Consider the following 14,485-nt stretch of genomic DNA (forward strand, 5'->3'; position numbering starts at 1 on the left):
TAAAGATAAGTGCAGTGTCATCCGCATACATCAAAATTTGAGAACACTGTATTGCATTGGGGAGGTCATTAATAAAGAGCGAAAATAAAAGCGGTCCCAGAACTGACCCCTGGGGTACACCACACGTAACAGTTTGGTATGCAGACTTGAACTGTTTGAGGACAACTTGCTGCTGTCGTGAAGAAAGATAACTTTTAAAGAATTCAAGGGCCCCGCTACGCACACCATATGCTTCCAGTTTCATTAAAAGAATGGAGTGTGAAACTGTGTCGAAAGCTTTTTTGATGTCTATAAATACGCTTACAGCAACATTATGGTTATGAAGAGCAGATAGGATAAGCTGTGATAGAGTAACTACAGCCGTGGACGTGGACCTGCTAGAAACAAATCCGTGTTGCTGAGGACAAATAATATGATTAACATCAAGAAAGGTTTTCAGTTGGAAAGCAATTAATTTTTCAAAAATGGTATTGACGACACTCAGTACAGATATTGGCCTGTAACTAGACGGGTTGTTAGGGTCACCAGTTTTAAATATCGGAACAACTTTTGCAACTTTTAAAGTATCGGGGTATAAGCTAGAGTGTATCGCATGATTGAATATTCTGCACAAAGGAACACAAAACAAATCAATGTTGTCCTTGATTACCTTAGCCATTATGCCGTCTGGCCCGGCCGCTTTATTCGTGGGCATGTTCGCCACAACACTTGCAAATTCATCGCTAGTAATGTTCGAGAAACTGAATTCATTATTAATACATCGAGGTATGTCGGATGTCACTGAAGCTAAGGGAGTAGGTTGCGCACTGTTCTGACCGTATGTTGTGAAGAACTGATTAAACTGGTCTGCAGTCTCTATTGACAAGTTGACAGGAACAATCTGTTTTCTTTTAGCTGTTCCCGTAACTTCTCCTACAATCTTCCATACTTGCTTTGTGTCATTTCCTTGACGATTAACCAAATTAGTATAATACAATTTCTTTGATTTTCTCATCAGCGCCACGGGTTTGTTTCTTTAATACTTAAACTGTTTCAAGTAATAAGCATTTGTTCTGTTGTTTTTGAGCTTATTATAGTATGAATCCTTCTTTTTCAATACTGTGAGTATTTCCTCAGTAATCCAAGGACATATGGCATGTTTGTAGTTGCGCCGAGAAAACTTCAGTGTTGACTTAGTAATTGCATCGGAAACAGCAGATACGAAGTTAGCAAATTCTGTGTGAACGTCACTGTGACACAGATTTTCGAAATGAATAGATTCGAGCAAACGCCTGACATGCGCGTAGTCCACCCGTGAAAATACATTGGTATGGGTAGGGCAAATACAATCGATACCCGACCGTGGCAGAAACTCGGACTGTTGCGCAAATGACGTTTCGAAAACCCACAAGTTCTGTTTGCAGATGAGGTGGTATTAGTTACGTGCGGACACCAGCCAAGTTCAGAAGATATCGTTACACCTAGGTATTTGTATAAATCTACGGCTGCCATTTTCATATCAGTGACTATGTAGGAAAAGTTGAGCGGTTTTCGACGAAGTAAAATTGATATTATTTTGAATTTGTTCGGATTTAATATCGTTAGCAAACGATTACACCAACTCTGGGTATTATTTAGATCATCCTGCAAAGAGTTATGGTCAATAAAATCAGTAACTGGTCGGTAAATAACGCAGTCGTCAGCAAACATACGAATTTGTCCCGAAACATGCAGGGGTAGGTCCTTAACGTATATTAAGAAAAGAGGAGGGCCTAACACGCAACCTTCACAGGCGGGAAACCTCCTCTTCACAAGGAAAGCAAAAAAAAAACACACACACACACGCTCAAAAAATATAGTCGTAGGCTACTGGAGACAGTAGCCTAAATAGCCGGCACATTTCCAAGGTTCCACACATGGAAAACAGTAAAATGATATTGAGATGCACAGTCACTTCAGTAAACTAGCGAAAGCGCAAGAAGAGTATTAAAACATGCCCTTTGTGTACAATAAAGAAAAGAAGGAGCATTGTGCACACAGCGCCTAGACTCAATTTCCATAACACTTCCAGAACAGAACAGCTGGCCGTTACTGGAAAATCGAATTCTTTTTTCTTTTTCGATCAGTCCAATTCGGAAAAGATCTTCGACTGCCATTCTTAAGCTACTATCTTTTGGCAGTCAGACTAACATTCGACTTATTCGACAACCTGGTCATCCTACTTCATCTTTGTCTGCTTCCGCTCCTGATCAGGTAATCTTAAATTTTACAGCTAATTTTACTGAAAACTCGATATATCTGTGCCTGCAGTTACAGCAAAAACCTATCTACGTTCAGACGGTTTTAATTATAGATCTATTCTCGAGTTGCCAAACGACATTTACCTACTGATAATGAAGCACTGATTTGGGGCTTCAATTTTTAGCTGTGAAAACGCAGTGGAGGCTTGTAAGACAGTATGCGTAGGAAATTTGCTACTATACGAAATAATGAACAAAACTTTTCGCATAATTTATCCAGTGGCTAGAGCATATTAGTAGCTAAGATTATATAGAGCCTACTGCATTTCATTTTGTTGCGTCTAAATTAATGCAGCCGTCCTCTATGACAGGTATATATTATATCGTAATCTATACTGTTATTACAATGTAAAGCAAGACGTCATAGCAGAAATCTGGTGACTCCTCCTATGTGGCTTTTATGAAGGACGACATTTTCACTGGCACGTACCACCAAACAACCACATCACCGCGTCTACACTATATTTGTTGCATGCGCTTCACAGTAATCAGCTATCTGAAATGTCGGCGCTATCGCTTCAGGAGTGCAGTAGAATTCCACAAGAGGGATCCCCGAGTATAGTGGATCGGCAGTGACGATGATCCTCTCAACTGAACAGCTTTAAGCTTTTTTCAGGTACGGCAGGAAATAAGCGCCACGGATAATGCCTGGCGCTCTACTTTGATGCCTCTTCCGACCCCATCAACGATTGAAGCGCCTTCCGCTGCTGTTGATTTTTTTTGGAACGTCCATAAACTCGCGACTTACGATGAGGCGAGTAACGCCGGTCGTCCCACTTGGAAGCATTAAGGGGCGTCACGACGTCATCAACGCAGTCGGGCTCACCATCAGTCAAGCACCAAGACACTGCGGCGTAAAAGGTGCGCGCAAAACTGCACCCCGAGATTTCACTTTGAAAACAACGCCCGTCGTCAAAATGACAGCATCGATTTCGCGAGTGAGCCCGCAAACAGGAAGCGGAAGGAAAACAGACAAGAGACATAAAGAATCATCTGTAACAAACAAAGGCGCCCTGTTCGAGAAATACGCGCTGATCGCCGCGTCCTGATTTTTCATCTATCGATTTTCTATAAAGGGCCTGGAGCACAAGCTGCTAAAGCTGGAGAAAGAAAGCATGAGTGCAAGATGAACACATTTAGAAAGCGTTTTAATTTTTTTAGGGTGGCGGGAGGGGTATGGGGAGGGTACCTAGCGGTTGTCCACCTTTGTAGAAACTTACTAGCACAGCAACTAGACTGACGACCTTGCAAGATAGTGTTTACTTTCGATTGTCGCCTCTGACGGGTTTGAAAGAAGGCGTCGGTTCATGTCGGAAAAGGGCGACACAAGCTGTAGCCGTCCCCTTTGGCGTCGCCACAGGACAACTTTCTGTCATCGCTATAGAAACTTCCTCGTCGCAAAGAGAAGCGTCGTGTTTACTACTAAAATAGCTGAAACTTAAGTACTGAATCAATTTGTTGTGAGAATGCAACGATATCTATATATTTGCAATTTTGGTCACTGTACCAAAGATTTTCATATGGTAATTACATACTTTGTCCTTACAACTAAAATAATGGAGCTGCAGGAGATCGCGCGAAGAGGCAGCCGCCATAGCCACGGTATAATTAAGCCTGCCAGCCATGGTAGATGTAGATTCTTGCGGTCTACTGACACGTATACGCACTCAGGGGGATTGACCAAGAATCGGATAGGTTACAGTGAAGTGGGAAATAAGTCAAAATTTCATAGTGGGTATGGCATGGTGTTGCGGGATCTACGGAGCGGCCGACACCGCGACCGTTCAGGCCGAGCGGGCTAACGCGTTCTGTCCTCCCGCTACCAGGACTCGAGCCCTCTTGTTCTTCACCGGCTTTGGAGGCAATAGTCACGCTGCTACTGTGTTTTCTAGCTAGCCAACTTAATCGGACGCGAGACTTCCAAGGTTGTACGGACGTTTCGCACCGTCCGAGTTACATTCATTCGCAGCAAATATAATAATTGCCCATCTAAGGCCCCCCCTCGTGTAGGGCCCACTCCCGCACTTTGTAGCGAGAAAAAAAAAATGTGCTTGCCGAATCCATCTCCAGGTAATTCAAGATTGGCGTGCGAAAATTCTGGGGTGTTTCCTTCCTTGCAGAAGCGCAGCCACTGCCCAGCAGACCTGAATCTTCGCCCTCGGATGAACAAATCAAGGTTGTGCTCAGGCAGTGGATTAGTGCCTCGCGAATCCTGCTCAGCGGCGTCAAAAACCCCTGTTACTAAGACAGCGGTTCATATGCTTCGAGCCGGTTGTTGCTGCAATATAAAAGCGCACATACGCAGTGCTTTTGTTAACACGTGCCCCACATGTCAAAATGTAAAGTGCTCGTGTACCTTATCGCAGTACCGAGCATACATGTGTAATGCACGCATGTGCCGGCGCAAGGTGTGTTCACCGTACATAAAACTGATTACTGCTAGTTAGTGTAGTATTGCATCGTCGCGTCACTTTCCCGCATTCCTTTCACTGCCTCCCCTAACCCTTTATCCCAGTTGTAGAGTAACAGGCTAGAAATAAGCTTCTCCGACCGAACTTTGCACCTTCCTTATGATAAACCTTTCTCTCCCTTCCTGGAGAAAAGGTTTCAGTAAACGAGTATAAACTATGCATAAGGTAGGTTTCCGTTTTCTTTTAGGCCAGGACCTTCATTTAAAGCACTGTGCCAGCTTAAAAAGCTGCGCTGCTGTGATATTGTGCTGTCTTTCAGCTGCTGTCATTGTTGAGAAAGGGGGCGAATGATCCCTCATGCCTTCATTTGAACGGCTATTGCCTCCGGCTCCGTTACGCTGTACTTTGACGAAGCAAATAAAGCAATCAATCAATAGGCTGCTGCTAGATGGCGCACATCGAGCTGCGGGATGGATGAACGCAAAACACACTCGCGGCGTCGACCGGCTGTCTAAAGGTTTCGAGTAAACTTTATTTTTATCGCAACACAACACTGCGCATTAGGTGTGTAAACAAATTTGCTGCTGTGCTGGTTCTTTCGAAACGAAATACATTTTACCGTTAAAATTTCGATTTTGCGGACTGGCCGTTTCGGACATTTGGGAGGAATCGTCCGCGCCTGATAAATAGATCGTTCTTTGCGCAGAATAAAAAATTTTCTACTTGGGCCTACATTTGTTTTGTGCAAATGTACCACTTTGAGAGAGTCTTGTAAGAAAAAATTGTGGCTATACCAAAGCTACGGTTCCAAGAGCACCTGTAAGTAAAAAATTTTCTTTAATAGCAACAAGTCTTTCTTTTTTGGTTAATTGGTCAAATTTGCAGCTGTCCACTGGCGGTACTTCTGTGCCCAGCACATATTTGAGTGCAGAAGTTACAGCCGGTGGCGAGATAAAGCTTTCCAATGATGCGAAAACGGCCGAATGTTGAGTATAGTGCGGCAGAAGTAAGGGAAGCCCTGGAGAGCTGAGCAATACAGAAGTACAAACTGCATGAACTTCGGACAAGTTAGGAACGAAAGTGCCGTAATAGTCTATAGATTATCGGGGGCTAGGTTGGAGCTAGGCTATCGCACACTAGCAGGTGGCCGTGTTCAAGATGGCCTTACCTCCCTATGACGACACGACTGAGCAAAGCTCATATATGTCGCTAGCCAAAAACGAAGCGAGGATGCGGCAAGGGAGAGGTTCAGGCAATAATAGCAACGCCACCCCGTGCCCCCCCTCCCCCCCCCCCCCCCCACCTCCTGCTTTACGTCCACTCCTAGGGCTGGGTCCGCCATGTTGCGTGGACTTTAAATGTGCTGCGTAGAGAAACCCTCCTGCAGGATTTTTCGCATCCACTATATACAAACAACTAAACCAGGTTTCATTGCACAGAAAGCTCTTTCGCAGTGCACACCAAATAGTATACTTTGCAATGGTGCCTCAAGAGTGGCCCCTACAGACCGGAGCAGCGTCATCGTATTTAAGTATGTCCCGCTAATTTCTAAATGAGAGAAAAACTATCATTTTATGAAGTACGTTGTGTGAGAAGAGCTAGCATCACGCATTTAAAATGTAAACAAAACAGCTATATCCGCGTTTGCTTTCTTGCGCATCGCGAGATGGCGAGCCTCATCTTCTCTGCGAACCGGGCAAGTACATAGATATTCAAACATTAAATGTCTTTCTTTGATATATATATATATATATATATATATATATATATATATATATATATATATATATACAACAATTGTGGATATGCGCCTACGCTGTAAAAGAACAATGAAATTGTAGATTGAAACCTGCCAAAAACACAATGGAATATGAAATTCTGAAAACCACTGAATTGCGGTGTACAAGCTTTGAAAAGAAAAGGGGGGGGGGCTAGATAGAAAAAATAGAAACTAGCTGACGTCACTGTCCAAGGCTCCTAAGAGAGAGAGAGAAAGAAACGATGTAAAATTGCGTCGGAAAGCGATTTTTCGCTACACAGAAAGAGAGAGAGCGAGAGAGAGAGAGGTGGGATGCGGGGCAGTTGAAGTTAAAGCGAAGCAGAACATATCGTTGGCATATTGCGCTATGGCTTTTGAGATACTGGCGTATTCTCGAGAGATTCAAGCCAGTGCCTGAAGGAGGAGTATGGTGGCACCAGAAAAGTCGTCTCTAGAGAACACAGTCATCGAGAACCGAGATAAGGCGCAACAGCAGAAACAGAACACAGTGACAAGAAAATAAAATGCAGCGCTGCTTCAGGGAAGAAAAGCCGCGCGTTCGAAGGAGCACCGCGGTGCTATCCAGGACGAGGGTCCCCAAGCATATAACAGCAGATGCTATCGCTTTCATTGATTCTCTCGAGACGCTTGATAAAAACAATGCTGAGAAACTTATCACGGCATTGCAGCGTCGACGCACACGCGCGTTCGCAAAAAGAACCCTCGTATCTTGGAGCCTTCAGCTCAAGGCAGTTTGAGTTCACTGATTTGGTTTTTCTTGTTCCTTGTTCCATCCGTGTGATGCTACCAAAGTCAGAACACAGGCGGGTATTTTGTTTTTTACTGGGGCGCTATAACGTACAACTATTCCAAACTTTTCTATTCCAATTCTGCAATCAGCCTTCCACGATTGGTCAAAACCTTTTTTCGACCACGCCGACTTCACCTGTCTGTGATGCGACGTCACGAAAACCGCGATACCTCCCCATCTGATATGATGTATACACACTGATTATGTATGATTTGAGAGAAAAAAAGAAAAACTGTTATTTCTTATTCGACCCCTTTTCTCCTTTAGCCCTCGGCAGTCATGATGACCAGGAAGTCGAAAGCTTCTATGAAGACGTGGAATCGGCGATGGGTAAAGTCAAAACAAAATACACTATACTGAAGGGCGACTTCAATGCCAAGGTAGGCAAGAAGCAGGCTGGAGACAAGGCAGTAGGAGAATATGGCATAGGCACGAGGAATAGCAGGGGAGAGTTATTAGTAGAGTTTGCGGAACAGAATAATATGCGGATAATGAATACCTTCTTCCGCAAGCGGGATAGCCGCAAGTGGACGTGGAGGAGCCCGAACGGCGAGACTAGAAATGAAATAGACTTCATACTCTCCGCTAGCCCTGGTATAATACAAGATGTGGACGTGCTCAGCAAGGTGCGCTGCAGTGACCATAGGATGGTAAGAACTCGAATTAGCCTAGACCTCAGGAGGGAACGGAAGAATCTGGTGCATAAGAAGTCGATCAATGAGTTAGCGATAAGAGGGAAAATAGAGGAATTCCAGATTAAGCTACAGAACAGGTATTCGGCTTTAACTCAGGAAGCGGACCTTAGTGTTGAAGCAATGAACGACAATCTTGTGGGCATCATTAAGGGGTGTGCAATAGAAGTCGGTGGTAACTCCGTTAATCACGATACCAGTAAGCTATCACAGGAAACGAAAGATCTGATCAAGAAACGCCAATGTATGAAAGCCTCTAACCCTACAGCTAGAATAGAACTGGCAGAGCTATCGAAGTTAATCAACAAGCGTAAGACAGCTGACATAAGGAAGTATAATATGAATAGAATTGAACATGCTCTCAGGAATGGAGGAATCCTAAAAGCAGTGAAGAAGAAACTAGGAATTGGAAAGAATCAGATGTATGCGTTAAGAGACAAAGCCGGCAATATCATTACTAATATGGATGAGATAGTTGAAGTGGCTGAAGAGTTCTATAGAGATTTATACAGTACCAGTGGCACCCACGACGATAATGGACGAGAGAATAGTCTAGAGGAATTCGAAATCCCACAGGTAACGCCAGAAGAGGTAAAGAAAGCCTTGGGAGCTATGCAAAGGGGGAAGGCAGCTGGGGAGGATCAGGTAACAGTAGATTTGTTGAAGGATGGTGGGCAGATTGTTCTAGAGAAACTGGCCACCCTGTATACGCAATGCCTCATGACTTCAAGCATACCGGAATCTTGGAAAAACGCTAACATAATCCTAATACATAAGAAAGGGGACGCCAGAGACTTGAAAAATTATAGACCGATCAGCTTACTGTCCGTTGCCTACAAAGTATTTACTAAGGTAATTGCAAATAGAATCAAAAACACCTTAGAGTTCTGTCAACCAAAGGACCAGGCAGGATTTCGTAAAGGCTACTCAACAATAGGCCATATTCACACTATCAATCAGGTGATAGAAAAATGTGCGAAATATAACCAACCTTCAGATATAGCTTTCATTGATTACAAGAAAGCGTTTTATTCAGTCGAAACCTCAGCAGTCATGGAGGCATTGCGGAATCAGGGAGTAGACGAGCCGTATGTAAAAATACTGAAAGATATCTACAGCGGCTCCACAGCCACCGTAGTCCTCCATAAAGAAAGCAACAAAATCCCAATAAAGAAAGGCGTCACGCAGGGAGATGCGATCTCCCCAATGCTATTCACAGCGCGTTTACAGGAGGTATTCAGAGACCGGGATTGGGAAGAATTGGGTATAAAAGTTAATGGGAATGCCTTAGTAACTTGCGATTCGCTGATGATATTGCCTTGCTTAGTAACTCAGGGGACTAATTGCAATGCATGCTCACTGACCTGTAGAGGCAAAGCAGAAGAGTGGGTCTAAAAATTAATCTGCAGAAAACTAAAGTAATGTTTAACAGTCTCGGAAGAGAACAGCAACTTAATATAGGTAGCGAGGCACTGGAAGTGGTAAGGGAATACATAAACTTAGGGCAGGTAGTGACGGCGGATCTGGATTATGAGACGGAAATAATCAGAAGAATAAGAATGGACTGGGGTGCGTTTGGCAGGCATTTTCAGCTCATGAACAGCAGGTTGCCGTTATCCCTCAAGAGAAAAGTTTGTAACAGCTGTGTCTTACCAGTATTCACGTACGGGGCAGAAACCTGGAGGCTTACGAAAGGGTTCTACTTAAATTGAGGACGACGCAACGAGCTATGGAAAGAAGAATGGTAGGTGTAACGTTAAGCGATAAGAAAAGAGCAGATTGGGTGAGGGAACAAACGCGAGTTAATGATATCTTAGTTGAAATCAAGAAAATGAAATAGGCATGGACAGGACATGTAATGAGGAGGGATGATAACCGATGGTCATTAAGAGTTACAGAATGGATTCCAAGGGAAGGGAAGCGTAGCAGAGGGCGGCAGAAAGTTAGGTGGGCGAATGAGATTAAGAAGTTTGCAGGGACAACATGGCCACAATTAGTACATGACCGGTGTAGTTGGAAAAGTATGGGAGAGGCCTTTGCCCTGCAGTGGGCGTAACCAGGCTGATGATGATGATTAATAATATTATTATTGGTAAATAGTTTTCGGGCTGCACCCACTTCACCTGCCTGTCACACGACTTCACAAAACCGCATAAACTCATCGCGTCATAGTGACGTGTACGCGATAAAGATGCATTAATATGCCGAACAAAACTGAATTTTCTTCGGAATAGCCGCAGGCTGCCCCGTTCCGAAAGGAATAAAAGATGGCTGCCGCCGATCGTTGAGACGCTGGCTACTCGCACCTGCCGGAGAGCATGGGTGCATTTGCGTATAATAAACCTTTTCCGTGGCCGTGTAACGGTTTCGAGCCGTTTCGACGCGTTTACTACCTCATTCCGCCAACTATTCTTTGCTTAGGGTCAGGGTTAGCGTCATTCTTAAGCTTCCGTTGCATGCCGCCGTGATTTTCGACCAGCCACCACAAGCTAAGTAAGAAAAAGCCGACCAATCGCACACGCCGCACCACCCTCTTCATCCGTTTATCGATTTTCAGTGCACTGACTCTGCCCCAGTGAATCCCTCTCCACTTGAGCGTTCTCCTCGCCTCTTGTCAGTCAATTAGATACGACAAGCCGCTCAGTTTGGGCAACGTTATTCGTTTTTCAAGCAAACAAAAGTGACCTCTTATGAGCGAGGAGGGCGTTTGATTGGTCTGTTCAGATAACCCTGCGGGTGACCGCCCGGCGCTTGCGTCGGTGGTTACGCAAATTTGACGTCAGGAGATTGGAATATAAACATATTGGAATAGTTTTACGTTATAGGGCCCCAGAATGATTAAATGCAGCCCGCGCGGTCCACCGCAATACGCGGTTCTCGCGAACGCATTTACGGCTTCCAGCTCGTTACCAGACGCAGCTGAGCGGCACGTTTCAGTGGGTTTCTTGCATTTCTCCTACCACTGCGGACAACCACGCCCGTGGAAACAGACCACGCTTCGCGCCGAGGTCCTTGGCCGAGTGCAGACAGAGAGTCTGGGGCATGACGAGGAGACCGTGGCCCGTCGATTTGTTGTGCATGGTGATCCATTCGCGGTTTGCTTAGTACGGTGCAGCACGTTGTGAGCCTGCAGCTTTTCGCACCTGGTATACGTGAAATTGGTAAGGATTTAAGAAGAGGCTTCTTCTGATTTGCGCGGCTAGTATTATCTAGGTATTCATGATCATTGCTTCTTTTTTTTTTTATCCCCGGGTGTTCTGTTGACATCGTTGTTTATTAAATGATGTTATCGGGGAAAATTTGCCTACTGAAGAACCGGCTATATCAAACATCCAAAATAATTTCCAGTGACTAAGAAATATAGCGAAAACGAAAACACGAACCGAAACAACGAAGAAAGGACAAGAAAAGTAGTAAGGAATAATTCCGGAGGTATCGAGCCTCACTAGGGCGCAGCCTGCTCCAGAATGTGAGCATAGAGCGCGTTGTATCAGCGACATGCGAACGACCTGTCACAGCGTGCGTTTCCAAAATAGCTGGTATCGTATATATATATATATATATATATATAAGAAGTGGCCCAAGCATATTATCATGGGCCGATTACTTATACAGATAGTACTCGGAGGCCTTTTGTTTCCCCACCTGAAACAGGTTTCACAATATATGTTGTCCAATGACAACGTTTGCAAAAGGTTATATCTGTATGAACATTATGCAGAACATTTATAGGGGTCTCAACCTTGGGATACTTCATCTTGTGAATTACTTGAACTCATGACATTTATTTCCATTGTTAGAGCACAGGCTTTAGCTCAGGAAAAGTCAACATTCTCTACACTAACTATGAGTTTTCATACCAGTAAATACGATTTTATATATGTAGTTACTGCGTGTACACTCACGTAATGCAATTTCTTGGTCATGCCAAGAAATCGCGACATATGGTTTTCGTTGATGATAACTCGCTACTCTTAGCCTGTGCATAACCAATATGAATCGCATGTGTACTTAATAAGCCTCATTATGTTAACTTGTGTTTTAATGATCAGAAAAGAATGTGCAGGATAATAACAAGGTTTGTTTCCCGCTGTAAACTAGGGCTTTGTGACTCGCTACACAGAGGAAAATAGTGGGGATCCGAGATCCCGAGAAGTGAGCCCCTGTTATCTTTAAGCCCTATTTTCGCGGGAAGAAATGGGCTTTGTATTTTAGCTGCACACTTCTCAGTATTGAACAAAGCTCGGAGCAATGGTGATTTGTTTTTCTCAATTTTCACTCGTCGATCTATATATACCAGCAGCTTTTATTAGCGGGAAACATAAAACAGCGCGTAAACTACGAGACATGCCAGAACCAGGCAACGCCCGAGTTCTTTGAATACACGCAGCATTCAAGGTTGACCATTCTTCCTTTGATTTCTAAAAGCCGACCCCCCTGTGACTGCGTGATCGACTAAGGTTGTTATTACGTCTGGCCCTATCCCCATTGATCAATTAAATGTCGCTGCACCAGCTGCGCCGAAAACAAAGTCCATCAATCATCAGTGTTCCGGTAATGATAAATTTATCTGGAAAACCGACAGCCTCCGTAGATGAAGAAAGCTCTGCAAAATTGGGCTAGTTGGATTGGATTCATGGTTGCAAACTAAACGCACGCTAAGACAAATAACGAAGAAATAACGCTGCCGTCGTGTACTTCTTAGCTCGCCTGTTGCCCTGAAGCGCTGAGTTTTGTTTCTCAACATGAAAAGAGCTCCGACCGACTAGAAGATCCTAAGCGAATTTACAGGGAACTGGGGAACAGTGCTTGAGGCAAACTGAACTTTCTGTGAGCTGCTGCCAACATGAACCCTATACGACGCACAGTGTTTTGTTTTCTTTTGTATGCAATGAATTCACTGTCATTCAACAAATCCATAAGTGCGAAACAAACGTAGCAATAATGACCTTCAATAGTTATTGTTTCTGAAGAAAAAGAGGCAACGAAACAAAACTTCACATGTTCTCGAACCTAGCGAAGGATCTCACAACGTTCAGTCGTAATGGTAAAGGGAGAATAAAAAACAAACTGAAAGGTGATTTGAACTAAGGGCTGGTGCGCTCACAGAAGCACGAACGTCAGACTTTTAGCTAGAGGACTACGCCTATGTCTAGGAGTTCCACGAGCGACTTCTAGTTCTCTTATAATAGCTGAGGCTCGCCAATCGCCATTTCCAGTTATGCGAACAACAGAAACATGCCGGCATTATTTCCGTCTTCAAACCCAGCATAAAAACCACCCATTGGCTCTAGACATAATGAAACGAGATAGAAGTTATGTTCATATAGAAATTAGAGAACATCTTCACATATTGCCAAGAAATGAATTTTGGAACTCAGACATCGAATATCCTCCATGGCTGCTTACAGTTCCAAAAATCGAATTGTCAGTAGATGGGATATTCAGCAAAAGAGATATGTTCATTCGAGCTGCTCAACAACTAGCGCTGTACCAGATATATATGCGGTATTCAGGATACACACACGTCTATACAGATGGCTCCAGTACAGCAACCTCTTCAACTTCATCATTCATTATACCGCACCTCAACAAACAAGAATCATTTAAATTATCTCGTGCGACTTCGTCTACAACGGCTGAACTGTTCGCAATCCTATGTGCGATAAAATTTATATTGTCAGTAAGAGATGCGCAAAAATGGGTAATTTTCAGCGATTCACAGGCGGCTCTAACATCACTCTGCAACACAAAGGGGAAAACATTCAGTGACAGTATAATATATGAAACACTTAAAAACCTCACAAAGGCAAGCGAAGCGAAACATGCAATATCATTCCAGTGGATACCAGGGCATTGCGACATTCCTGGCAACACAGCAGCCGATGAAGCAGCACGACAAGCGCACCTAAAAGATGATACGGCTCCGCTCCCAATATCAAAGGATGAATTACGCTGCATTATAAGGACAACGTCTCTCAAATTATCTAGAAACACTTGGTTTGACCAGAATTCTAAGAGCTCGGACTTATACCATATTGATCCATTTATTGAATTCAAATTTTCATTGTCGTTAGATAGAACTATGGAAACCCTTATTCATCGATTAAGGCTAGGCACTGCTTACACAAAGCATTTCTTGCACAGAATTGGCCGTGCGGAAACCCCCGAATGTGATTGTGGATTTGTAGACGAAGATATATATCACCTCCTTCTAGATTGCCCACATCACGACACACCAAGAAGCCTATTTAAATCAGCGCTAATTAAATTAGACCGCAGACCTTTCAGTTTAAGGAAACTTTTGGGCCCTTGGCCAACAACGGCCTTGCAGAAGAGTGCTTTAAAAGCACTAAAGACTTTTCTTGAAGACAGCGGCATTGCTGGACGTTATTAGCGCTTTCATTTTTCCCTTCATTTCATTGTCACTGTATATATCCATCTGTTTGTGAATTATGTTTTGTTGACTGTTCTGTTGAAACTGTATATGATAATGCATTTACACGATGTATCTACCACCCGCTGACTAGACA

Source organism: Dermacentor variabilis, chromosome 10 (assembly GCF_050947875.1).
Source record: "Dermacentor variabilis isolate Ectoservices chromosome 10, ASM5094787v1, whole genome shotgun sequence".
NCBI lineage: Eukaryota > Metazoa > Arthropoda > Arachnida > Ixodida > Ixodidae > Dermacentor > Dermacentor variabilis.